The 20032-nt window shown below is 39.0% G+C and overlaps 1 protein-coding gene across 3 annotated transcripts in view; it reads right to left on the bottom strand.

The window, feature by feature from the left end:
• The window catches only part of NETO1 (neuropilin and tolloid like 1), a 166844-nt gene that overhangs the window by 23963 nt on the left and 122849 nt on the right, over positions 1-20032 (bottom strand). Inside the window, exons 11-12 of one of the 3 annotated variants that reach the window (XR_016213873.1) lie at positions 12698-12809; positions 10546-12014 (exon numbers count right to left, since the gene is read on the bottom strand). The exons of 1 other annotated variant lie outside the window; for it this stretch is intronic. The gene's annotated coding sequence lies outside the window, so the exon portion shown is untranslated. Of the gene's footprint in view, positions 1-10545; positions 12015-12697; positions 12810-16051; positions 19993-20032 lie in introns of those variants that run through there. One more of the 3 variants, XM_051851105.3, reaches the window with a different exon arrangement.

Below are 20032 nucleotides of genomic sequence, written 5' to 3'. Positions count from 1 at the left end.
GCCTGGAAGAGGGGCAACCGGGACAGAATCCACGCCCCAACTGGGACTAGAACCTGGTGTGCCAGCGCCGCAAGGCAGAGGATTAGCCTAGTGAGCTGCGGCGCTGGAGTATCCCAAATTATTTCTATGAAGCCAGCATCACCTTAATTCCTAAACCTGAAAAAGACACAACAGAGAAAGAGAATTATAGACCAACTTTCCTGATGAACATAGATGCAAAAATCCTCAAAAACTTAAAATTAAAAGAAAAATTATAAAAATTAGGTTAAATTTTGTTAATCTTTTTATCAATTTTTTATGAAAAGAACATTTTAATTTATTTTTTTTAAAAATCAGACATATCTATATTTTTTTTCTTTTTTCTTTTTTGCTTTCAAACTTTTATTTAATGAATATAAATTTCCAAAGTACAGCTTATGGATTACAATGGCTTCCCCACAACACACAACTTCCCTCCCACCCACAACCCTCCCCTTTACCACTCCCTCTCCCCTTCCATTCACATCAAGATTCATTTTCCTTTCTCTTTATAGACAGAAGATCAGTTTAGCATACATTAAGTAAAGATTTCAACAGTTTGCTCCCACACAGAAACATAAAGTGAAAAATACTGTTTGAGTACTAGTTATAGCATTAAATCTCAATGTACAACACATTAAGGACAAAGATCCTACATGAGGAGTAAGTGCACAGTGACTCCTGTTGTTGCCTTAACAAATTGACACTCTTGTTTATGGCATCAGTAATCACCCTAGGCTCTTGTCATGAGCTGCCGAGGCTATGGAAGCCCCCTGAGTTCACTGACTCTGATCATATTTAGACAAAGCCATGGTCAAAGTGGAAGTTCTCTCCTCCCTTCAGAGAAAGGTACCTCCTTTGATGACCCATTCTTTCCGCTGGGATCTCACTCGCAGAGATCTTTCATTTAGGTTTTTTTTTTTTTTCCCAGAGTGTCTTGGCTTTCCATGCCTGACATACTCTCATGGGCTTTCCAGCTGGATCTGCATGCCTTAAGGGCTGATTCTGAGGCCAGAGTGCTGTTTAGGACATCTGTCATTCTATGGGTCTGCTGTGTATCTCACTTCCCATGTTGGATCATTATCTCCCTTTTTGATTCTATCAGCTAGTATTTGCAGACACTATTCTTGTTTATGTGATTCCTTTGGTTCTTAGTCCTATCATTATGATCAATTGTGAACAGAAATTGATCACTGGGACTAGTGAGATGGCATTGGTACATGCCATCTTGATGGGATTGAATTGGAATCCCCTGGTATGTTTCTAACTCTACCGTTTGAGGTAAGTCAGCTTGAGCATGTCCCGAATTGCACATCTCTTCCCTCTCTTATTCCCACTCTTACATTTAACAGCGATCACTTTTCAGTTAAGTTTCAGCACTTAAGAAGAATTGTGTATTGATTACAGTATTCAACCAAAAGTATTAAGTAGAACAAACAAAAAAAATACTAAGTGGGATAACATATCAAGTTGTTCATCAACAGTCATTCACAGCCTGCTAATAACCTACTCTTATTTTTGGAATAACTGTACAAGTTGCTACAGATTGTGTAAACACAGCCATTCTACATAGGGATTCATCATCTTTATAGTATTTGAGATCAGAACAGGTTGAGTGATGTGAATGTGTACACATGCACACACACATACATACACACATACATACACACATGTATCTTTGAAGTTTTTTTGTTTGTTTGCTTTTAGCCTTTCTTTTTACTTTTCTTCCCCCTACTTATTCTTTTGTCTCTGTGGAGAATAATTTTATCTATTAAAGTTGACCGTCGATCCTAAGAGCCTGCCTCCCCACCCTCCCTAACCCACCTCATGTTGCTGCAGCCTCACTCCTGAACTTGTCCACTGCTGGCCGTGGTGGAGGCACCCCTGACATCCTATCACAGGCCAGCTCAGAGGTCAAGTGGGAGTGTGACTGTTAGTTAAATATGGTTCCTAGAGAACGGGCTCTCTCCTTGAACATCTGCTCTGCCCTGCAGTCAACATCAAGCAGAACCAAGCAAATCTTTGGCTCCCAGGGCCACCTGTGAATTACAAGTTTCTACCTGAAGCTTAACTCACTCCCAGATCTAGAGTCCTTCATTTGCATCTTATAAACAAAGACATTCAAAAGTAATCCTAAATTCACCCAGTTGTACTTCATTCATGCTGCTTAAACAGAATGCCACAAATTGGGTAATTTGTATAGATCAGAAATTTGTTTTTCAAGCACTGGAGACTGGGAATTCTAGGACCAAGGTGCTGCCATTCAGTGTGCATATTCTTTCTGTATCTTCACATGACTGACGTTACCATACCGTGAGAACGCATACGCACACACACACACACACACGGGAGCTTCAAAAGTTCATGGAAAATCGATTTGAAAAATAAGTTTTTGGTGGGCATTTGCCTAGCAGTGAAGATACTCTATGTCCACATCACAGTGCCTGACTACGATACCAAACTCTGCTCCTGGCTCCAGCATCATCCCATGTGGACCCTGGGAGACAGTTTGATGGATCAAGTAATATGAGTTCCTGCCACCCACTTAAGAGAGCTAGATTTAGTTCCTGGCTACCCGCTTCAGTCCTGCCCAGTTCAGACCATTGTTGGCATTTGAAGGATGGGCCAGCTCTCTCCCCTTGCCCCCTTTCTTAAATAAATAAAATATTTTAAAATATCATTTATGCTTACTTTGGTGCAAAGAAAATTGAAATTCTTGCATACTTTTCCTTATGTATCTTCCATGAACAAATTAAAGGCTCTTCATATTGCACTAATATTTCTTTTTTTTTTTTAAAGATTTATTGATTTTAAAGTCAGAGTTACAGAGAGGCAGAGGAAAAGAGACAGAGAGAGAGGTCTTCCATCGATGGTTCACTCCTCAATTGGCTGCAACAGCCAGATCTGTACCTATCCGAAGCTAGGAGCCAGGAGCTTCTTCTAGGTCTCCCATGTGGATGCAGGGGCCCAAGGACTTGGGGCATCTTCTGCTCTCCTAGGCCATAGCAGAGGACTCGATTGGAAATGGAGCAGTCGAGTCTCGAACCGGCACCCATATGGGATGCTGGCACTTCAGGCCAGGGCATTAACCCACTGCACCACAGCACTGGACCCAGTAATATTCCTTAATTCTATCCAATTTATTGTGGAACAAAGAATCAGAGAAACAAATAACAGATGAAAAAGCCTGTGAAAGTGATAAGGCAAAAGTTTTATTCAAATTACTTTTGCTGGTCATTTACTACATTTGAATAATAAATGCATTGATGAGAGGTGCATCACAGAGAAATATGTAAAATTATAAATAGCAACATACATTATTATCAGTTTGTAGAAGTTAGATGAAGGATTTGAATTTGTTCATAATGACATTGACTATATTTTGTGTTGACTATATTTTTTTTTTATTTTATTTTTTTTTATTTTATTTTATTTTTTTTTTATTTTTGACAGGCAGAGTGGACAGTGAGAGAGAGAGACAGAGAGAGAAAGGTCTTCCTTTGCCGTTGGTTCACCCTCCAATGGCCGCCGCTGCAGCCGGCGCACCGCGCTGATCCGATGGCAGGAGCCAGGATCCAGGTGCTTTTCCTGGTCTCCCATGGGGTGCAGGGCCCAAGCACCTGGGCCATCCTCCACTGCACTCCCTAGCCATAGCAGAGAGCTGGCCTGGAAGAGGGGCAACCGGGACAGAATCCGGCGCCCCGACCGGGACTAGAACCCGGTGTGCCGGCGCCGCAAGGTGGAGGATTAGCCTATTGAGCCACGGCGCCGGCCTGTGTTGACTATATTTTTAAAAGTCTGTACTCAAATGATGTACTTCACTTTTTTGTTATTAGTATGGCTACTATTTGTGGTGTGCATGCAAATTTTCAGCCCACTGAGTTTATAAGAATCATATTTTTGTAACAGGTGATTTGTTACAAAAATGTTAAAATATCAATTCAGATGAGCATGCATTTAAAAAGCCTATATTTTTCAACTACAGGGTTATAAAGGTAAGTTTACCAGGCACCTAGTGACAGCATATAGAATCATATGCAATGGAGGGGGAGCTGCTTGTGTGTGGAGTCTACAACCTAAACATACAAAGTGATAGCACAGTGACCAGTGCTGTTACAAAGGTTAATGCAAGGGAACTTTTTAGAAAACATCTAATTTCAAAGAAAAAAAAATTTCTTAGAAAATTCTAAGACAACAAAACCAATTATTCAAAGAGAATGCAAGCACCATATGAGATCCAGTCCAATCCATTAACATCCACAGAATAAAGATTAACAGCCTTCACGCTAGTATAGGTGTTACTTATCCTTGGTTGGTATCTCTGGTGCTCAAAATCAACTCTATGCATATTTTAGGAAATTTATTATTGAATGGAGCTACCAGTGATATATATACAAATATATTATTAGTCTCGTAATAGTCTGATTAAAATGATGGTATACCGTGTTACTAGTGTGTAAATAAAGCAGATTATAAACAGTGTTTTGGTAGACATGAATAAATAGTGACTCATGAGTTTAAAAAGACATGTATTGAGTACAATATTTTAAATGATAGGAAGAAAAAAAAGGCGAAGTCTGTAATATGGTAAATATTTAGTGAACCATTCCCAGGCAGTGTCACAGGGAAGGTAGCTGGATGAAATTCCCATGAACCTAACTTTCCCTTCCCTTTCCTCCCCTTTCTCCCCTCCCCTCCCCTCTCCTCCTTTCCCCTCCCTTTCCTTTCCTTCCCTTCCTTTCCTTACCCTCTCCCTCTCCTTTTCTCTCTCTCTATTTTGTTTATTTATTATTTATTTATTTATTTTGACAGGCAGAGTGGACAGTGAGAGAGAGAGACAGAGAGAAAGGTCTTCCTTTGCCGTTGGTTCACCCTCCAATGGCCGACGCGGCGCGCTGCGGCCAGTGCACCACGCTGATCCGAAGCAGGAACCAGGTACTTATCCTGGTCTCCCATGGGGTGCAGGGCCCAAGGACTTGGGCCATCCTCCACTGCACTCCCGGGCCACAGCAGAGAGCTGGACTGGAAGAGGGTCAACCGGGACAGAATCCGGTGCCCCGACTGGGACTAGAACCCGGTGTGCCGGCGCTGCAAAGGCGGAGGATTAGCCAAGTGAGCTGCGGCGCCGGCCTCTCTCTTTGTGTTTTAAAACTTACCTATTTGAAAGGCAAAGGTACAAAGAGAGGGAGAGACGGGGAGATCCTTCATCTGCTAGTTCACTCGTCAAATGGCACCAGCACTCAGGGTGGAAACAGGCCAAAGCCAGGAGCCAGGAGCTTCACTGGGGTCTTCCATGCGGTGGCATTTTCCCTTCCGTTACTTTCCCATGCATATTTGTGCTCATAAGGGATGCAGGTGTCTGAGGGAGCAGCTTAACCCACTGCGCCACGATGCCGCCCCCCTCCTCTGTTTTGCTTCCCTGAAACCCTGACTTACCCAGCTCTTCTCCTTGCCATTAGTCATATGAAGCCATTGAGTATCCAATCATTTCAGAGGGCCACAGGGCTATTCTTACTCACTTTTTACTGTGGTTATGTAAGGATTGAATTAGGTAACATAGCTCAAGCATCAGGTGCTCAATGCATGAAGATATCATTTTGGTGGAAGATGAGTGTGTCATTAGGAAATGGAGTTTAGAGTCTGAGTCCCTGATTTGCTGTGTTTGTGGACTGGATAAATCCATTGACCTTTTCAAGACTTAATTTATTTACCTGTAAAATGAAGAATGTGCTGTTTTCCTTCACAGCTACAGTCAGGATGCAGTTACACAAAACAATGTGTGTCCTAGAATCTTCTTTAGAATTAATCTCGTCTTATTTTGTAGCAACTTGTCATTTTTACCCTGAGTGCCCAGTGTCTGTTTTTGAAATACTGGACCCTCCTAGTGGCTGCAGGTGCACCTTGCCTGTGCTGTGCTCAACTCCCTTGTTCCAGGTTCTGGGAATGCTTTATGCTCTGTAGAAAGCAAGGGCATTAATTCAGGTTTTACTAGGGCTTTGTCCTGATTGTATTGCTGTCTTGTAATAAGCTTTCAACATATTTTCTTGGGTAGTCTTTATATATTTCAGAACTTGACAAGAAGATTGAGCTGTCAATTTACAATGTACGAAATACTGCACCAAACAAATGTAATGGTATTTGAAAAAAAATACAAGCATGTCAATTCAATTATATTTGGTAAACCTTGAGGAGAATATAAATCTCTAGTCTTTGTTTCCTTTTAAGTCCATTATGAATAGATGAAAGGTTCTTCTGATTTTAAGAAAACACTAAATTACAATGAAATGGTGAGCTCAAAATATTCTGCAGGTGTTTTAAGCCTAGATATGCTATAAACCCCATTTTTATTTTTTAATTTTACCTGTTCCTCCTGTCCTGTCCTTTATGTTCAGTTTGCCCCTTGATGATTCTTCTTATTATGGAACAACTTTTTATTCAACAAAAATACTTATTGTACATCCAATATACTCCAGTAACAGGGCTGACATTGTGGCATGGCAGGTTATGCCACTGCCTGTGGTTCCAGCATCCCAAATGAGTGCCATTTGGAGTTCCAGCTGCTCTGTTTCCAATCCAGCTTCCCACTAATGCTCCAGGGAAAGCAGTGGAAGATTGCCCAAGTACCCGGTTCCCTGACACCCACATGGGATGCCTGGATGGAGTTCCAGGCTCCCCGTTTCAGCATGCCCAAGCCCTGTCCATTGGAGCCATTTGAAGAGTGAACCAGCTTATGGAAGAACTCTCTCTCTCTCTTTCTCTAACTGTGCCTTTCAAATAAATAAGGAAATCTTTAAATATGTATCTTTAAATCAACCAATCTATATCTGTGTATGTATGTATGTATGTTTCTATCTATTTATCTATCTATCTATCTATACTTCTGAAGTGGTGCCATATTCCTGGTACATAAAAATGAAAAGGATTTTTACTTCCCCCTAAAAATCTGTTAATCTAGTAGGGAATACAGATATAACACCAAATATTTTAATTATTTTATTTACCTTGAAGTAGGCTTCTAACTCCACATGAGAGAGTTAAGATTGTATTTTATCCCCTCCTCCTATTCAGTCATTGAATAATGAATTGCATCTAGAAAGAGTGCATCAGAAGCAATGCTACAAAATAAGGTAATTATTCCTATTTAATTATTTCTGCTTAAGGAAACTTGGCAGGTGTACACTAAGGATTGAGTTCATCTTTGTTAAGGACTCATCAAGAATGGAGAGTGCATGACTCTCCAAAGACACACACAGCAGGTGCATGGGTATATGACAGGCACATATGTGCAAGCAGGTTTCTCAGAGCCAACCTCCTCACTCTTCTCTGTAGACTCAAATAGCTCTGCAGAGTTTCCTAGGGCATCTTAAAAATGGCAGCATCTTTCAGGCACCTGCCATGGGTGGGAACATAAGGCTGAGACCATTGATACAAACCTCTGTATCCTTGCCTTTCCCAGTTTTCTGAAGCTAGACAAGCCCTTGATTCCTGGAAATGCATGCAATGCCTTGGAATGTACAATGCCTTTAATTTTTATGACTGCAAACTGACAAACACATCATACGTCCATCTTCCCTCACTCATACAATAACATTAGCTCCCTCATTGTTCTCACTGGCTTCACTTTCTCCTATGTGGTCCATTCTTAGCAGGGCAGAGGGAGAAGAGCAGCCAAAGCAAAACTGTGTGGTGACAATGCTACTGAAGTCCTCCAGTGTCTCCCCATTCCAGTTAGAATGAAAACTGTTTGCTAAGCGATGCTTGATTTTTCCTATCTGACTCAACGCATCTGCTGCACCCTTTTTCTCCTGACACAGCTACTCTGTTTCAAGCACAGATTTTTCTGAAACACAGGAAACATTTCCCCTTTGCTGGAAATCTATTCCCTCTTATTGATACTCCTCACTATTTTACTGTGTTAATATTGTTGTTCAAAAGTCACATCATCAGAGAAATTGGCGCTGTTGCTTCTGCCCCAAAGCAATCACATATCTCAGCATTCTCTATTCCTTCTAGTTTTGGTCAAGACATAAATTTAGTATGACATTTTATTGTTATTGTTGTCATTTATTTGTTCTTTGTTCTGTTCCTTTCAATTGGGCTGCATGACTCAGAACAGCACTTTTTTTTTCTGTTTTGTGATGAAAGCAGCTCCATGCACATCGTATTCACACAATAAATGTTTATTAATGAGTTGTTGTGCCTCATGATGTTTGCATAAATTAGCAATACTCATAATACCCATAAAGAGAAACCCAAGAATACATTCCAGCCTCAAACTTCATGAAATCACCCAAAAAAGCCCAAGTAAACATCTTGATAAATCAATAACGTAGTTTTCTCAAATTAGACACAAGAACCCAAATAGCTTACATAAGACCAATAACTCAAAGGATTCAGGAGATACGAGATGCAGAAGCACTCATGAGGAAGTCTGGTATTGCAAACATTCCACTCCATGTTCTTTGCTGCTATATTAGGGCCAGGTGGGCACTGAGAGCACTGGAGTTCTCTAGCTGATGTATGTGAGACAACACTTCCACAGAAGGAGATATTTTGTGGATGACATATTGTCATTTGCACTCAGATAACCACAGGCTGACAATGGAATTTTTAGTCCTCTTGTACCATAAATCCATGAATTGTAAATTTACTTCTCTTAAGTAATCTAGACAGATCAGGCATATCATTCTAACATCATTCTATAGCTAAAGTTTCTTTATTACTTTTCTTTAGTAATTATTATCAGGAATTCTAAGAGCCCGTTTCCAAGGAGAAATCACAGGGTGTTTATTTTGCTCCTGGTGTCTTCTCTCTCTGGGCTTGCTGGGGAAGGAAGGATGGGTTTCAGGTCAGTGCCCAGCACTTCTAGTCCTGATTTTAAAATAAAGAAGGAGTAATTGATGTGGGCATTTGGAGAAGCAGCTAAGATCCTGATTGGGGCATATTGGAACACATAAGTTGAAGGCTCAGATCCACTTTTTTTTTTTTTTTTGACAGGTAGAGTCAGATAGTGAGAGAGAGAGAGGCAGAGAGAAAGGTCTTCCTTCCATTGGTTCACCCCCAAAATGGCCGCTACAGCTGGCACACTGCGCGGATCCTAAGTCAGGAGCCAGGTGCTTCTCCTGGTCTCCCATGTGGGTGCAGGGCCCAAGCACTTGGGCCATCCTCCCACGGAAGGGCCTGCCTTCCTGGGCCACAGCAGAGAGCTGGACTGGAAGAGGAGCAACCAGGTGCTGAATGTGGTGCCCCAACTGGGACTAGAACCCGGGGTGCCGGCGCCACAGGTGGAGGATTAGCCAAGTGAGCCGCAGCTTTGGCCTAATCTCCACTTCTGATTCTAGCTTTCTGCTGATGTGTATCCTAGGAGGCAGCAGATGACGGCTCAAGTAGTTGGGTCCCTGTCACCATGTGGAAGACCTAGATTAATCTCCCTGTTCCTGGCTTTGGCTTGGCTTAGCCCTGGATGTTGTGGGCATTTGGTGAGTTAACCAGCAGATGGGTGATCTCTCTCTTCCTGCCATTTAAATAAATTTTAAAAAATGAAAAAATAAATTAATGAGATGTACTCAATGTGAAGCAGTATGATGTATGGCTGAAACTGTAGATTGTGTAGTTCTACTTCCAAGGTTCAAACATAAGCCTTAGAAGCTGCTAGTTTGTGATCTGGGTTATTTCACTACTTTGGATCTCATTTTCTCACTTGTAAAGCAGGGCAGATAGAACTGCTTCCTAAGATTTCCTTGAGAATTAGCTGTATTAATACTTGTAAAGTACTTAGAACTGTGTTTTACAATAAGTGAACATTCAATAATGACTGCTTACTGTTAAAGCTTCAACATATGGGTGGGGAGGGTGTCTGGCTTAATGATTAGGATGCCTGCATACCACATTAGAGTGCCTGGACTCAAACTGCGGCTCCATTCTGGGTTACAGCTTCTTGCTAATGTACCCTGGTGGCTCAGGTGCTTGGATCACTGCAACTCTGATGGGGTACCTGGACCGAATTTCAATTCCTGGCTTCAGTTAGCCTCTTCGCAGCAGTTGTAGAATTTGGGGAATGAGCAAGTGGACAGATCTCCCTGTCACCTTCTTTATCTGCCCCCCCTCGCCCGCCCTTCTACATCAAATAAATAGGTAAAAATTTTTAAAATAAACCAGGGCTCACTGTTTTTCTAGCTATCTGTCCTTTAAGATCCAAACCAAATCTCTTTTTGTGTCTTCAGAATTAGCTATATTTGACAGATTTACTAGGAAAATGGAAATTCATAGATATTAATGCTCTGTAAGAATCCCAATTTGAGAAATGTCAAGGATATTTTTGTTTGAAATGTTTCATCCTAACAAGCTATGGCTTCATCTGATTAAGATAGAAAAATGAATCTTTCCCCTGCATAATCACAAGCAGCAGGGATCAGAATTTAAACAGTGCACAGATTCTGTAAAGAGTCAAAATCATCTGATCCTCATACCAGCCACATCTGGTTGTCTCTCTCTTTAAGATAAATGTTTGCTGATAGTTGATTTTGAATAGATCAGAATTCTTATCACAAGGTGATTAGATTTAGAGTCATTTCCTGTGAGAAATTGAGGTTATATATTTTTAACTTTGCAAGCTCTGTTGCTGATTAGTTAGAATTTAGGTTATTAACCTTCCTAGGAAATCTCTCAAAGTTCTGCCCAGACCAGGACAGATTCTCTAGAATTTCCTTGATGACATTAGCGGGCCTACATTGGACAACTTTTTTTGAAAGGTTGTTTATTTGTAGCAATACAGTAAAATTTAGGAGTACACAAGAGCTGATAGGTTCCACATACAGGAAGTAAGAAGTTTTCTGCAGTTAAGTTTATATCATATCAATCATTTCAATATAGATAATCTGAACCTGTGAAATCCCTATGCAAATTTAGGATAACCCACCCCATTGAAACAGAAGGTCTGTTCACTATGAACACATATTATAGCCACATACAATTTAATATCACATGCTATACAACTGATCATCATAAACACTACTTTCTAGTGGTAAATCTAACCAGGCAAAGCCATCTTCAACAAAGCAAAAGCACTTTAATGAAGAATTTAAAACCACTTAGGATGTAGCAGGAGTCTCAGACAGAGAAGAGAGACACCAAGGCTCTTAACAGGAAAACAGCATTTGTTCTTGCTAAAAGTACTACAGGATTGTACCCAGAGTCTGGAACCCGAACAAGGCAGGGGGCTGTCATCTACACCCGGCACTAACAACTTTTAGTTTTCTAATACATATTCATTTATACAACTTTTGATTATAAATCGTAGAGTTACAGCACTACTTACACAACCATCACACAAAGCCACACCTGTGAGCCCCCAAATTGCTGCAGCTGGCCTAGCTGGACTAGTTGCAATCACGTTATTTCTCAGAAAGCTGCCTCTATTCCCCATTCCCCAAATGCCCCTGCCTCTCTAAGGTTTCTGTCTTTAGACATTTTTTAACCTAAGGGAAGGTGATCCCTGCCACAAGGAAGGATAAAGCAAATATTCCAATGAAAATTTGTCACAATGCTTCAATCAGAACACATACTGCATGCCAGTAGAGAGATTTTGATTATGAAGTGCATTCTACAGGATAAAGGGCTCACAAAAACAAAAAGGGAACACGGAGATACAAACACAAGAAGCCAGAAAAGGCACTAATATCCTTTTGGAAACAAGACAAAAATGGAGGGCGGGGTTCAGGATCTAGAAGTTTGGAAAGATCAGCCTGCAGAATGAGGTCCCAGAACCCTGAGGAATGGCACCCCAGAAGGAGCGTGTGCCCTGAGGTGGCTATAGAATGCTTGGGAGCAAAGATGCTGGAGGCTGTGGCTGTGTCACAATCCTGGGTCTTGGGCTATGCTGACAGGGTTAGGAAGCAAATTAAACAGCCAGTCCTTTAGGTTCCCATCTGCCTTTCAGTCTTCCCCGCCAGGCTCAGAATGAAGATCCCAACAGGGCCAAGTGTGGGGCCACAGCCCTGCCAAGTCAGAGCACAGCAGACAACATTTAGATGTGATCAGTCTCTGAAAATTGATCTTCATACACAAATGATTAAAGTATAATCAGCTTATCAAGTCTCTAATTTGCTAAAGTTTCAATATAACTGGAAGAAAAACTTTATGATAGAAAAGGAGTAAAAAGAGACAGCGTTTTCTCCCAAGCACATTAACATTCTGTAGATTATGGTTAACATAAAGTTTATCTTTGCAGAAAGTTGGGCAAAAGCACTGGATGAAAAGGTTCTCATTGGATGTATCTCAGCAATGGCATCTACTATGAAGTGCTGTGTTTTAAAGAAGGATGTATTTTAAATGCATTTTATTTCTAAAGGTAGTATTGTGAGAAGATAATGGTCTAGACTGTCCTCTGGTTTCTAAACATACCAAATTGATATTATCATTACATTTAAATGCTATTCTAAGGGATTTTTTTTTGCTTTAAAAGTTCTGTGTCATGTAGTTCAATGAAATTTCATTTGCAATCACAATGTGCTAATTGTATTCTATTATAAATGAGAAAATATACATTTACAGATGTATTAGTGTGTATACACAAACTCAGAGTATTATCATTTTTAAAATTTATTTATTTCAAAGGCAGAATTACACACACACACACACACACACACACACAGAATCTTCCATCCATTGGTTCACTCACCAAATGGCCAAGATGGCCAGAGCTGGGAGCTGGGCTGATCTGAAGCCAGTCTCTTCTGAGTTTCCCATGCGGGTGCGGAGGCCCAAGTGTCCGGGCATGTTCCACTGCTTTCCTAGGCACATTAGCAGGGAGCTGGGTTGGAGGTGGAGCAGCCAGAACTCATATCTGTACCCATATGGATGTTGGTGCTGCAGGCAGTGGCTTTACTCACTACACCACAGTTCTGGTAATGAGTATTTAACATTTTTACTGAAATATAATTTACAAGCAGTAAAATGCAGTTCATTCTTTGGTGCAGTTCAGTGAGGTTCTAATACAAAATTTATTTATTTATTTATTTATTTATTTATTTATTTATTTGAGGGGCAGAGAGACAAGAAAGAAAGGAAGGGGAGAAAGGGAGTGAAGGAAGGAGACAGAGTCAAACCTATTGGTTCACTTCCCAAAGGCCAAAGTGGGGAGCCTGGAGTTTCATGCAGGTCTTCCTATGGGTAGCAGGAGCCCAGTTTTGAGCCATCACCTGCTGCTTCCCAGCGTCCATAATACCAGGCAGCTGGAATTGAGAGCAGGGCTGGTTATGGAACCAGCACACACCATGGATACAGGATGTGGGCATTCCAACTCACAGTATAGCCACTAGTTTAAACACTTCCAGTTCAGTGAGTTTGGACAGATTGTAAAATTATGTAACCAAAACCACAATGAAGTCCTACAAGAGGGTCAACACTCAACCCCCTCCCCATCTCCCTTATTTTCTTTGAGACTGTGAGCCACTGACAACAGTCATCTTGTCCATGAAATCATCACAGTGATGAAACTTTTCAACGTAGGTTTATAGATGCTATTATTTTTATTAAAATATGTACATACTTCAGTAAAACTATTGGGCCTCAAGTTTTTAATGTGGACATAAATTTATCTCAGGCTTAACTTTTTATCTTAGGCTTAATTATTCTGTAATAGTTTTGAAAACTTGCAAGTTTCCATAAATTATCAATGTCATCTAAATTTATTGCTATAAATCATTCTATTCTTTTTATTTTAATTAGCTGGAAGAAGACTCTGATAGTGGTGCACACTATATTCCAGAGAGCAGTATCTGAAGAAAAAGTTACAAAGAGGTATAGTCAGAAAGCAAGCCATTGGCATTATCAACACATTGTCTGATATGACTTCTAATGTTTGTTGTTTATGTTGTCTTTCTTTATAACTTCAGCAGTCTTACTAGGAATTTATCTATTATACTACTATTTAAAAATAAACCACTTTCAGTTTGTCTGCTAATTAATCGACTTGCAGTCTAATTTTATCATTTCACCATTTCACTGAGCTTTTCTTTTCTTCCTCTTTTTTCAGTTTTTTTCTAAAAAATAATTTGAAAGGCAGAGTGACAGAGGAGAGAGTAGGAGAGGCAGAAGTCTTCCATTTACTGGTTCACTCTCCCGAGTGGTCACAATGGCTGGAGCCAAGCCAGGCTGAAGCCAGAAGTGCAGAACTCCAGGCGGGTCTCCCACATGGATGGCACTTGGGGCATCATCCACTGCTTTTCCTGGTGCATGAGCAGGGAGCTGGATCTGAAGAAGAGCAGCTGACTGGATCTGGTTCTCTAATATGGGATGATGGTGACACAAGAAGCCATTTTTTGAGATAGAATCTTAGATGATTAATGTAAAACTCTATTATTAATGTAATCATTTAAAGTCAGAAGTTTTCCTCTAAGGTACAAATTTCTAAGCTTTACAATTTTAATTTTCATTGAGTTTTTAACTAATTCAGTTTGAACAATGGCTACTTCCTTTTTAATTTCTTCCTTGATCCATGTTCCTTAAAAATTAACGTGGATATCCTTTTTTCAATACTTACAATGTTTTTTAGATATATCATGTTGTTGACGTAAAATCTTATCCCCTAATGATTGGAAAATACAGTTTGTAGAAGTTCAGGCTTTTAAAATATTTTAAAGAGCAACATATGATCCATACACTGGTGAATAAATATTTCGTGTGCACTTGAACAGAATGGTGCACCTTGCTCTGTGAGTAACAGCTGAGCCGAATCAACGAACAGATGCTCATCTTTACTGATTGCTTTTGTTTAGTTGTTTTATCTCTGCAGAGAAGATGGATAGAAAGCTCCAACTGTGGGTGTGGATTTTTCCATTTCTCCAGTTCTGTTATTTTGTTTTATGGTTTTTAAAGTGTAAATATTTTATACATTTTGAATCTTCCTTATTTCTGATGCTATTTCTTACTTTAGTCTACTTGTTCTGATAGTTATTTGTCCATCACCTCTTCCTTAAGCCTACTTGTACAAAGTGTTTTTTCAGCCTCATTATCAATGTCAGCCCTGCAACTTGTCCCTGATAGAAAATGAACCACTTGATCTTTCTTTTCCTAAAAAACAAAAACAAAAACAAAAAAATCCTAAATCTGATGACAGATAGCTTTTAAAGAATTAAAGAATTCAGTCCTTTTATTGATTGGATTAGTTTTGAATCTACCATATTGCTAGTTGTGATCTCTTTATCCAATTTGTTTCATTGGTTCTGTGCACCTCCTTCCCTTTCTTCACACAGATTGTTTGAATCATTTTAATATTCACTTTGATTTCCTGTATTGGATTTTCATCTGCATATTTTTAAAGATATTGTTCTAAGAATTACAACATACATCATTATTTCACTATAATATTTTAAAAATGTTTATTTATTTGAAAGGCAGAGTTACAGACAGAGAAAGGGAAAGACATAGATATTTTCCAACCACTGTTTCACTCCCCAAATGGTTGCAATGGCTGGAGGTGGGCTGATCTGAAGCCAGGAGCCAGGAGCTTCTTCCCAGTCTCCCAAGTGGGTGTGGGGCCCCAAACATTTAGGTCATCTTCCACTGCTTTCCCAGACCATTAGCGGGGAGCTGTATCAGAAGTGGTGCAGCTGGTACTCTAACTGGCACCACAGATAGAGGCTTAACCTACTACCACGGCACCAGTCCCTATGATAATCTTTTTAGAGCTAACTCTGTACCACTTTGTGGAAAATGTACTAACTTTAGAAGAAGAAATTTTGGGTAAACTTTTGCTCTCCTTTGGGCTACTGTTACAGCATATATTTATATAAAATGATAGAAATATGGAAACTATTTGGATCAATGTTTATGATGAAGGTTTCTTTCGCGCCTATATTTGCTAATACTCAGTTTGCTCTGGGCAATGAAGGTAGACTTTGAAAAAATGAAGAATAAATTTATACTGCAAGAAGAAGTAGGAGTAAGGGTGTGCATGTGTGTGTGTGATGTATGCACATTCATGTGTATGTGTAAATTAATTTTGTTCCTGCTTTTGAATGTCATCTGATTTTCAACTTATATTGGGAGATTTTGTGCTCATTGATGGAGAAGGCTAGGAAAGAGGCTGTCTTGAACTTATCTCATTTGTGTTCAGTACTAAAGTGAGACATATCTACGTTTCAAAGGAACTTTGTTCACCACAACTTGATCATTTTAGCCAAACATTATCACAATAGAGAATGTCTCTTCTAAAGACATTTGAAAACTTGCATTCTGAAAGAGCTTTGCTCTTACTTTGAATACTTCAAAGTATGTCCGGCCATGTTACTCACAAGTAAGTCACAGTGACCAGGAAGTGCATGCATCTGTCATGGACCCGTTAGCTGAGCATTCCTTGTGAGGAGCAGCCTGTATTCAAAACCACAGATCCAGAGACAATATTTCTTCTTTATTTCCTTCTGTATATAGGCATATCAATAGTAGACTCAGCATGGGAACCCAAATAATACGTATTTATTGAGAATTATGCTGATGACTATGTAGTTAAAACAGCAGTAAGGAAAACGTTGTACCATAAATGTTGTCCTTGGAGAGGACAGCAGTAGCAAAGTTTACTCCTCCCCACCCAAGCAGTCAAACATTAGCCCGACAAAATGCTACTGCTGTGGACTGTTGACAGAGTCAAGAACATGATAAAATCATCACACTTTGTGGATATAAAAAAACTGGCAAAGCCTTTCAAACTGAAACAAAAACCCAAGGCGCCTGTTATTTTAAACGACTGAAAGAAATGAAAGTTATGTAAGGAATAAAAGGATGGAGGGAAGCAAGGTGTGGAGCAAGAAAGTGAGGAAGAAACCGGTTGAGAGAAAGTGAGGTTTTGTTCTTCTCAAGAGCTTGAATATTGTTATTATATTCTACATGGAGCAAAGCCAGTTGCCAAGCAGGTGGCTGGAATTCACAATCCAGTTGAAAATACAGAAAAGCAATGGCTAGTGTTTTTGTTTTTAAAAAACATCTGAACTCACAAGCAATTTATATACTTAATGGTTTGATTTTTGTTCTACGTCCACTAATCCAGAAATTTTTTCCCTTGCTGCTTCATTCACCCTGCATTCTATCTTGTGCTTTCTTAAAGCCAAAGAGAGCAGATACTGTATTTTGCACATATTTTAGTCTTTTTACTTTGTTAAGATGAAGTAGCAACAACTTTAATTGTCCCAAGGTGTGCCTTGCCTTTACACCTTGGAATTTAGGTCCTGCAAAGATCTTGTACGTTTGTATTGATGGATTGGACCATCCTGGATTTCCTCTTCCTTCCCTGATTGTCAAGGGACTGTTAATGGCATTTATAAAAATATGTTCATGTAAGGAATTGAATGCAGAGTGCTAGGTTTCTATATTAAATACAACTATGATACTTGTAGGCACAATTTCTTAAAATATTACCTATACATTTTAAAATAACTAATAGAAAATAATAAGTAATGAATACACAAGTAAATTTGAAATTTCCTGAAACAACACTGTCAAGTGAGTAGAGAATAAAAATACACGACGAAATTGCAATTGTTCTTTGAAGAGTAAATGTAAATGATGAGGTTGAAAATAGTAATTTTTAATTTTATATTGCAGTCCCCTGGGCTACCGGAGTTTTCATCCATGAACCAGATTGATCTGGACGAGTGATACAATGAGTAATGCATTGTGCACCTGTTTGTAAAACTGCTGAGAAGAATTCTCACAAACTTTTATAATTTTGTAATTATAATTTTCTCTTTTTATGCTTTGAACAACCCACTGGCTAAGAAATCATTGGGTTTCATTATAAGAAGAAATAATGACACATAACCATGCTAATTTGGAATTCTGGTATAACATCCTACCTTATAGAGCAGCTCAAATTGAGGATATTTTAAGGAAATCTTACTGCATAATTATTAAATACCAAGGAGGAAAATGCTAAAAAGGGAAATGACCATGAATAGTAGAGCCTCTTTTCAGTAGTTAAATGAATAATTAGGTTGTGCATTACACACAGACTTCTATTCAATTAGTATTATCAATTCAATTGTATTATATACTATAATCACAAATATTTACAATAATTATGGTTTGATTTTTCACAACTTGATAAATAATACAACTACACTGAGTTTGAGAGCAAAAAGAGTTATTGCAATAGGTATGAAGCATATTACAAAAATAAAAATTTGGAAAACAACTTAAATGATCTTATTTTTGGAAATGCATATGTTGTGGTTTGTAGTAAAATATAATAAGAAAATAATACACTTAAAGTTTTATAAATAGGTTTCTCTATTTTCTAACAACAATTTAAAGTATTGATTTATAGTTTTCAGAAATGATTATCTAAAATGTATCCATAAGAAAAACTGAAAATATGTTTTTGTATGGATGTAGATAATTTGGAAACCAAAAACTGAAAATATGTCTTTGTATGAATGGAAATAATTTGGAAACCAAAGTATTCCAGATTTAACTAATAATTAAGATTATGTTGAATAAATATATTTTCATAACTTATACCTAAATTTTAGCTACATAACCTCCAGGAAAATAGTGTCAAGTTTCCTCACTGTTGTAACCTGTGCAAGCAAAAATTTAGATTGCTTTGTATTGAAAAAGTGTATGAAGAGAAAAAAAGAGTTAAAATGACATCTGAAATTATTAGCAATTATAGCCACTACTTCTGTCATTAACATTTATAGAAGTATTGATCTACTCCGTAAGAACAAATGATAGTTTACAAATGGATAATATGGATTTAACACATTGAATTTGATTTTGAAAATAAACATTCAGATTTTATTTCTTTTCAAGGTATTCTTTCACCCAACAAAATATGAAAGTACTTATCACCAACTAGAGGGTTGCCAATGGAAAAATAAATCATTTTAAATAACACGTAAATTTGCTTCCAAAACAGTATCCCATATAAATATAAGCTAGGTACCAGGACAGATCTTCTGTGATGAACAAAGGCACTTCATTATTTAAACATCATTTTCTCACTCAGACGCTCACTCAACAGCAACATAAGGACAATGGCAGTGATGCACTTCACAATTATTTTGAAGGATGGCTGAATGGGCCAACCCACATGCCTGTCTTCAAATACTAACATTCCAGAAGTTGGCAATTCTTGAGTGCCCGTTAATGATGGCATGCTGCTGTCAATGCCTCCCTTCAAGCATCCTCATCCTCATTTAGGTCGTCTGAGGCATGGGAGGAGCTGGCAGGCAATGCCTGATGCTCACTCCGTCACACCTAACTCACCCTTATACGTCTTCCATTTGGTCCTGTCTTAATAAGCCTGCACAGATGCCAGCTGATTCATGTCTTTGAAAGCTGGCATCTTTTCCTAAGTTTCCAAAGCCAGATTACAGAGACAGACATTGTTTTTCTCAGGAGCACCCTCTTCACAGGTACATGGAAGAGTGATAATTAAGAATCATTTTTATTTAACACATTGGAGTAAAATTAGTAACACTGGAATGTGAATACTACAGTCCCATTGCAGTCACTGCTTGCAGGTTGCTTATGCACAGCATCTCCAGTTTCTGTAGCAACCTTTTTCACTAGGTGTGGCCTTCTCCATTTTACAGGTGAAGGTCAAAGAGGGGTCAAACAACTTTCTCAGGAGCACACATGAAGTAGGAAGTGAAAGTAAACTTTGGGAGTTGGACCCACTGGAAGTCTATTTTCACTGCACTACACCACATTTTTATCTCATACTTATAGCTGTGAATTAGCTCTTACTGACAGGGTTATCTGTTTGCTTTCTTACATACGAGTAAGCTATTATGTGAATTGATGTCAAACAACTGTGATTCAAAGGGTTTCCTTTCCAGCGTTCCCATTTCTGTGTTGATTGAGCTTCTAGAAGGGGTACATCTCAGTCCTGGCATTCAGTGCTGTCCACTGAGGATGAGCTGTAGTTCAGGAGATGGGAGGAGATGGCATTCCAGCAAGGAAGGAATCATTGAGCTGTGAAAATCATACATTGCATACAGTAGAAGTCGGAAGT

This window comes from Oryctolagus cuniculus, chromosome 10 (genome assembly GCF_051225735.1).
Source record: "Oryctolagus cuniculus isolate XC-2025 breed Fujian yellow rabbit chromosome 10, ASM5122573v1, whole genome shotgun sequence".
NCBI lineage: Eukaryota > Metazoa > Chordata > Mammalia > Lagomorpha > Leporidae > Oryctolagus > Oryctolagus cuniculus.
Note: the sequence above shows the minus strand (reverse complement) of the source record. Positions and strands in the feature narration are given on the sequence as shown.